Below are 6,076 nucleotides of genomic sequence, written 5' to 3'. Positions count from 1 at the left end.
ACAAGGCAGGGAAAGCACCCAAGTGGCGGCTTCTCTCTCTCTCTCTTAGCACGGCCCCTTTCGCATCTTTTGAGTGGTTTGGCTGCCACTTGGCCGAGCACAGGGAAGGGCAAGATCAGAGAGTCCTTGTTGCTATTCAGATGCAGAAGTTTCCACAGTGACGGGGGTGGAACAAGCATTCCAGAGGCAGAGTTCTAGAACCGAGGCGTAACAAGCAGTTTTAGAACCTGCGGCCTCGGGGAGGGGGGCAGGCGCTGCCCTGGGTCGCTCCTAACCGGGTCCCCACAAGCGGCAGCCGCAAGGGCATGGTCAGCGGCAAGCCCATCACTGCTTCACAACACGCAGGGCTGCTTCTCAGGTGGACAATCCCAGAAGCCAGGTGAGTTTTGGGCATGTGGCTGAGGTCGTTTGGCTTGAGTTATGGTTATTGCCAAGAAAGGAGGGTTGGGCCGAGAGGCAGTGAGTGGGCCCAGTGAGCCTGGCGACTGGTGGAGGATTTGAACTCGGGTCTCCCCGAGCAAACAAGATGAATTTTAACAAGGAGAAATGTAAGGTACTACACTTGGGCAAAAAAATGAAAGGCACAAATACAGGATGGGAGACACCTGGCTTGAGAGCAGTACATGTGAAAAGGATCTAGGAATCTTGGTAGACCACAGACTTGACATGAGTCAGCAGTGTGATGCAGCAGCTAAAAAAGCCAATGCAGTTCTGGGCTGCATCAATAGGAGTATAGCATCTAGATCAAGGGAAGTAATAGTACCACTGTATTCTGCTCTGGTCAGACCTCACCTGGAGTACTGTGTCCAGTTCTGGGCACCACAGTTCAAGAAGGATACTGACAAACTGGAAAGTGTCCAGAAGAGGGCAACCAAAATGGTCACAGGCCTGGAAACGATGCCTTATGAGGAACGGCTTAGGGAGCTGGGTATGTTTAGCCTGGAGAAGAGAAGGTTATGGGGTGATATGATAGCCATGTTTAAATATATGAAAGGATGTCATATAGAGGAGGGAGAAAGGTTGTTTTCTGCTGCTCCAGAGAAGCGGACACGGAGCAATGGATTCAAACTACAAGAAAGAAGATTCCTCCTAAACATTAGGAAGAACTTCCTGACAGTCAGAGCTGTTCGGCAGTGGAATTTGCTGCCAAGGAGTGTGGTGGAGTCCCCTTCTTTGGAGGTCTTTAAGCGGAGGCTTGACAGGCATATGTCAGGAATGCTTTGATTGTGTTTCCTGCTTGGCAGGGGGTTGGACTGGATGGCCCTTGTGGTCTCTTCCAACTCTATGATTCTATGATTCCTGTGGCCGCAGTTCAGTGACGGATGCTTGGCATTTCTAGGGAGGCCTGGTAAAGAATCCTGCCTGAAACCCTGGAGAGCTGTTGCCAATCAGTGCAGGCAATACTGGCGTCAATGAACCAAGGGCCTAAGGCAGCTCCCTATGTTCTCAGTCCAGCTCTCACGCCACCCTGGAGGGCCTGGAGCAGCAAGCAAAACTGATGCATTCCCGGCAGGTGCCAAGCCTCCCCAGCTTCTGTGACTTTGGCAACCAAAACATGTTCCTATACAGTCGCAGCCTTGTGCTAGGACAGAATATAGATCATCGCTCAAGCGAGTAGCCGAGGATCTTTGGCCGTGAGCATCAGTGGATTCATTTCCAAGCAGTTCCAGCAGGTGGCACAGAGGCCCTCCTTCCCCTGCCTCTTCTCTGGGAGCGCTCCTGGGCAGAGTCAGGTCCACAGCAATCTTGCAGCGCTGTATATATTTCTCCTTCTTCCTCTCTTGCTCCTGCAGCAGCAAGGGAGGCAGGACAGCCAAACTCTCCCAGGAGGAACGAAAACTGGGGGCCCAAGAAGGAAGGGTAAGACTCCCTCTTGCTGTGGGCCAGTTAGCAACAGATCTGAGGCCCCGATCTAATAGCTCTGATCGGGTGCCACCTTCCCTTGGCAAGGTAAGCCCCCCACTCTCTTCTCTGGGGCTGGCAAGATGCCTCTCGACAGAAACTTGGCTCGTGGAGATAACTCTCTGAGCAGGGATCAAGGAAGGCAACCGGCACTTACTAACTGGAAGATTCAGTGGGAATCCTAGTAGGAACCTGCATGCTGATGCCATCTCCCCCTGGAAGCTGAAGCTCCCTCTTGCTTAGAGGTTGGCGAAAAACAGTCGCAGGCTTTTGCTTCAGGCAGGAATCCCAAGTGAGAACGAGTGTTTGGTCTTTGTGTCAGATAGCAACCTCGGTCAGCACCGAGGACCCAGTGACAAGGTGAATCAAATATATTGGAGAGATCCCTGCCGGGATCTGACCTGTCACCAGCGCTTGTTGGATGTGGGTTTGGGGAAGGGCAGGCTCAGAAAATGGACACCACGAGAAGAAAAGTGCTCCATGGAGCACAGTAATTCACGTGGCCTACAGCATGTCTGCTTTAAACCTTCAAATGGATTTTCAATTCTGTTGTATTGCTTTTTTGAAACTTATAGAGTCTTTTATTGTATTACAAGCTGAATTTTGCCTGTGGGCTTTCTGGGGCATCTAGTTGCCCATTGCGGGGAACAGGAGGCTGAACCCAATGAGCCTTGGGTCTGATTGAGGAGGGCTCTGGAACAGAGGAAGTTGCTCTGTGACCAGTCAGACAATGCTGGGTTTGTGATCCTGCTCAGTACAGTATTATATTCTACACCAGTGATGGCGAACCGATGACACGCGTGTCAGACGTGACACGCAGAGCCCTCACAGCTGTCACGCGCCCCATCAGCCCATTCGCGCTGTTGTTGTTTCCCCCCCCATTTGTTCTCCCGCTCCCCCTGCAGCTTGTCTCCGCTGCAGCTTGTCTCCACTGTTAAAACCTGGATCCTTTTTTGTTGTTGTTGCTGGTAGCCAGATTTTTTTAACCCTTTCTGTGCTGTTTTTTTCCTTGCGCTTTGGCAGATTATGATTGGGTGTAACAGCGTTCGTTTTTTAACCCGTTCTGTGCTGGTTTTTTGGCGCTTTGGCAGACGATGTCAGTGCTGCGTGTTAGTTCCAGCGAAGGTATTATTCGTCATTTATTTCTGTTCTCTTCCCCCCCCGCCAAAAGAGCAAAGCAACTTTTGCACCCCTCAAAAAAACCTCCAAAACTTTGGTCAGTAGCTCCCCTCAAAAAGCTCAACAAATCTGGGCACTTTGTGATAGATAAGGGGTTTTTGGTTTGGTTTGATTAAATAACTAGTTTTTGGTTTATTAAATACAGTTATATATTACAAAAATTCCTTCAGTAGCACCTTAAAGACCAACTAAGTTTATATTTTGGTATGAGCTTTCGTGTGCATGCACACTTCTTCAGATACACATTATACATTTTTGTTATTTAAACTATAAATATCGCGAAATGATGGTTTCTTTCACCACCCGAGTTATGCTCGGTTTTTTGGTGAATTTTGACACACCAAGCTCAAACGGTTGCCCATCACTGTTGTACTGTGAATGGCAGCATTGGCTCTCCAGCATTTCTGGAAACCTTATGGGGACCTTCTGCACTCCCTCAACCGCAACTGTCTTCTTAGCTTTTATTTATTGGAAGTGTTGATGCCAGGGACCTTCTGCATCCAAGGCAAATACTCTGCCACCGAGCTACAACTTTCTTCTTCTTAGGCCATGTTCTTATTTGTTAAATGGTGCAGGGGAAGTTCGCCTCTTTGCCACTCTTGAACCACCTTCGAGTGTAGCGGCAGTTGAACATATGATTTTGAGCATGCTTCCTGAGTAACTTCTCCGGTGTGTGGGGTTTAGGAAGGGAGCCTTTCTGAAGTGGCTGTGTGGAGGAATCAAAGCATTCATTTGTTCGTTAATTTTCCTTTGCAAAAAAGAAAAAAAGCTGCGAGTATTTGTGGTGGGAGGCTGAAATATATTAACCAGCAATGTGTGCAATGTGGTTCTTCCAGAACGGCAGGATGACTTTATTTTATGGTAGGACTGAATGGTAGGATGACGGCGTATAGTTTTAACTTATTCCAGAGATGTTGCACGTCCTGTTCTGTGTTCGGAACTGTACCCAAGACGGGAGCTCACTGGATTTTGCAAGCCTGTGCTGAATCATGAGAGAGTAGGATCTGTGAGCTGTTACCCCTCTATCGAGCCAAGCAATACTGTAGCACCAAGGCAAGGATTTTAGTTTCACGGCACCTTTGCCAGGCAAAAGGTTTGTGCACCAGCCCAAGAATGTTGTCCTTTTTGTGAGAATTCCCATCTTTACGTGGGCTGCCCTGTGCTGGCTCCATCTCTGCTGAGCGGGGACATCAATGAGCAGCCAAGCCGGTCAGCTTTTTTGCGTGCTGCCTTGAGCCCCAGCCTGGCTAATTATATATACACACACATATACAAATATACATATATATATATATATATATATATATATATATATATATATATATATATATATATATATGACATTTTATGACAGAAATATATATATTAACGGCTCACGCAAAAATATTTAAAACACTTAAAATACTGTATAGCGAGAGAGGGAGAAATATATATGTTTGTTTATTTGCATGCCTCCATCCCACCAAAGGGCAGCTCTCCTTCCTCCGCCTCGAGGCTCCTCCGCCGCCCGCCTAGCCGGAGTCCGGACTGGCCGGTTCCTTACAGGCACCCCCAAGCTCGGCCCTCCAGCTGTTTTGGGACTACAATTCCCGTCATCCCCAGCTAACAGGACCAGTGGTCAGGGATGATGGGAATTGTAGTCCCAAAACAGCTGGAGGGCCAAGTTTCGCCATTCCTGCGAGTGATTCAGCCTCCTCAGTGACGGGCGTCCTTCTCCGCCAATGGCCGCGCGGGCACCCGCCTTTCTCCGCCCACTTCGGGCTACGTTGTGCGGGGCGGACCAATAGAGAGAGCAACGGGGGTCTGCTGTCCAATGGCGAAAGGGAAGGGGCGGCGCCTCCCTCCGCATCGCTCGTCACGAGACAAGGCCGCGGGGCGGAGCACCTACTCCTCACTGCGCACGCGCCGATTGCTCTGCCTCCTTCCTAACGCGAGGAAAGGGGTGGAGTCGTGAGAGAGCACCATAGAGGTAGAAAGCGAAATGAGAGAACCCTCACTTCCGGTGGGATTGCGGCTGGAGCGGCGCTTGCTTCCAGCTTAGACCTCCCGTTCTCGTTCCCCCCTCGGCCCGGGGAGGAAGCGCCGTCGAGTAAAGGGGCTTTTTTCCTGAGAGCGAATATGCGCAAGCTGGTGCTTAGGTGAGGCTTTGGAAGCCAAAGGACCGTGACACGTGCATCGCGGGGGGTTGGGCTAGATGACCCTCGGAACTCTTTCCAACGCATGGCCAGGGGCGCCTCTTCTGCCCGCTTCCATGCCGCTAGCGTCAGGGGCGGCCCTGTGACGTTGCAAGGAGGGGGACTCCTGGCGCAGGAAGTCTGGCTGGCTGGCCGCCAAGGGACCCGCGGGCCAAGGGCAGGAGCCACGCGCTCCGTTGCAGCCGTCTTTGCGGCGCCCAGGACACTTGGAGGGGTCTCAGCAGCGTCGTCGGCAGAAGAGGGTCGCCCATCCCCATGCTGCCCGTACGGGGGGAGGGGGGCGTGCATGCACCCCTAAGTCTGGACTGGGGCACCCCATGCCGTCCCTCCTTTCTTCAGGGGGCTTATCCTTGACGTCATTTAAAGAGTCCCCTTGCCCGCCCCTGTGTCGTTCTCCACTGATTCGGGGCCGGCGGGGCCGCTCCTTCTTGCTCCTCCTCATCACCAGCTGAGATCCCCTCCCTCTTTTTTGCTGCTGCTCTTCAGCCTCCCTCCCTCTCTCCAGGCGCAGCAAGCAGGGCGCTTTTCGGGTTTTGATATTATTATAATAAAATGACGTTGTTGCCGTTACGTTTGCCCACGGGGAGACCGGAGCTGCCTCTTTCCTGTTGTGCAAAAAGGGAATGAGCGGCGGGCCTCTCCCTCCCACCTGGCCAGCGCTCAGGGATGAGTCCCCGCGGTTCGTCCCGTCCCGTCCCGCCCCAGCCTGCCCCTCCGGCGCTGCGTCGAAGGGAACCCGGAAGCGCCTCGCTCTGCACGCGCCTCCTCTCGCGCCTCTATAGGGAAGAGCGCCAGGGGGC

This window comes from Zootoca vivipara, chromosome 8, assembly GCF_965207765.1.
Source record: "Zootoca vivipara chromosome 8, rZooViv2.hap1.1, whole genome shotgun sequence".
NCBI lineage: Eukaryota > Metazoa > Chordata > Lepidosauria > Squamata > Lacertidae > Zootoca > Zootoca vivipara.
The sequence above is the reverse complement of the archived record's forward strand: the minus strand, read 5'-3'. Positions refer to the sequence as shown.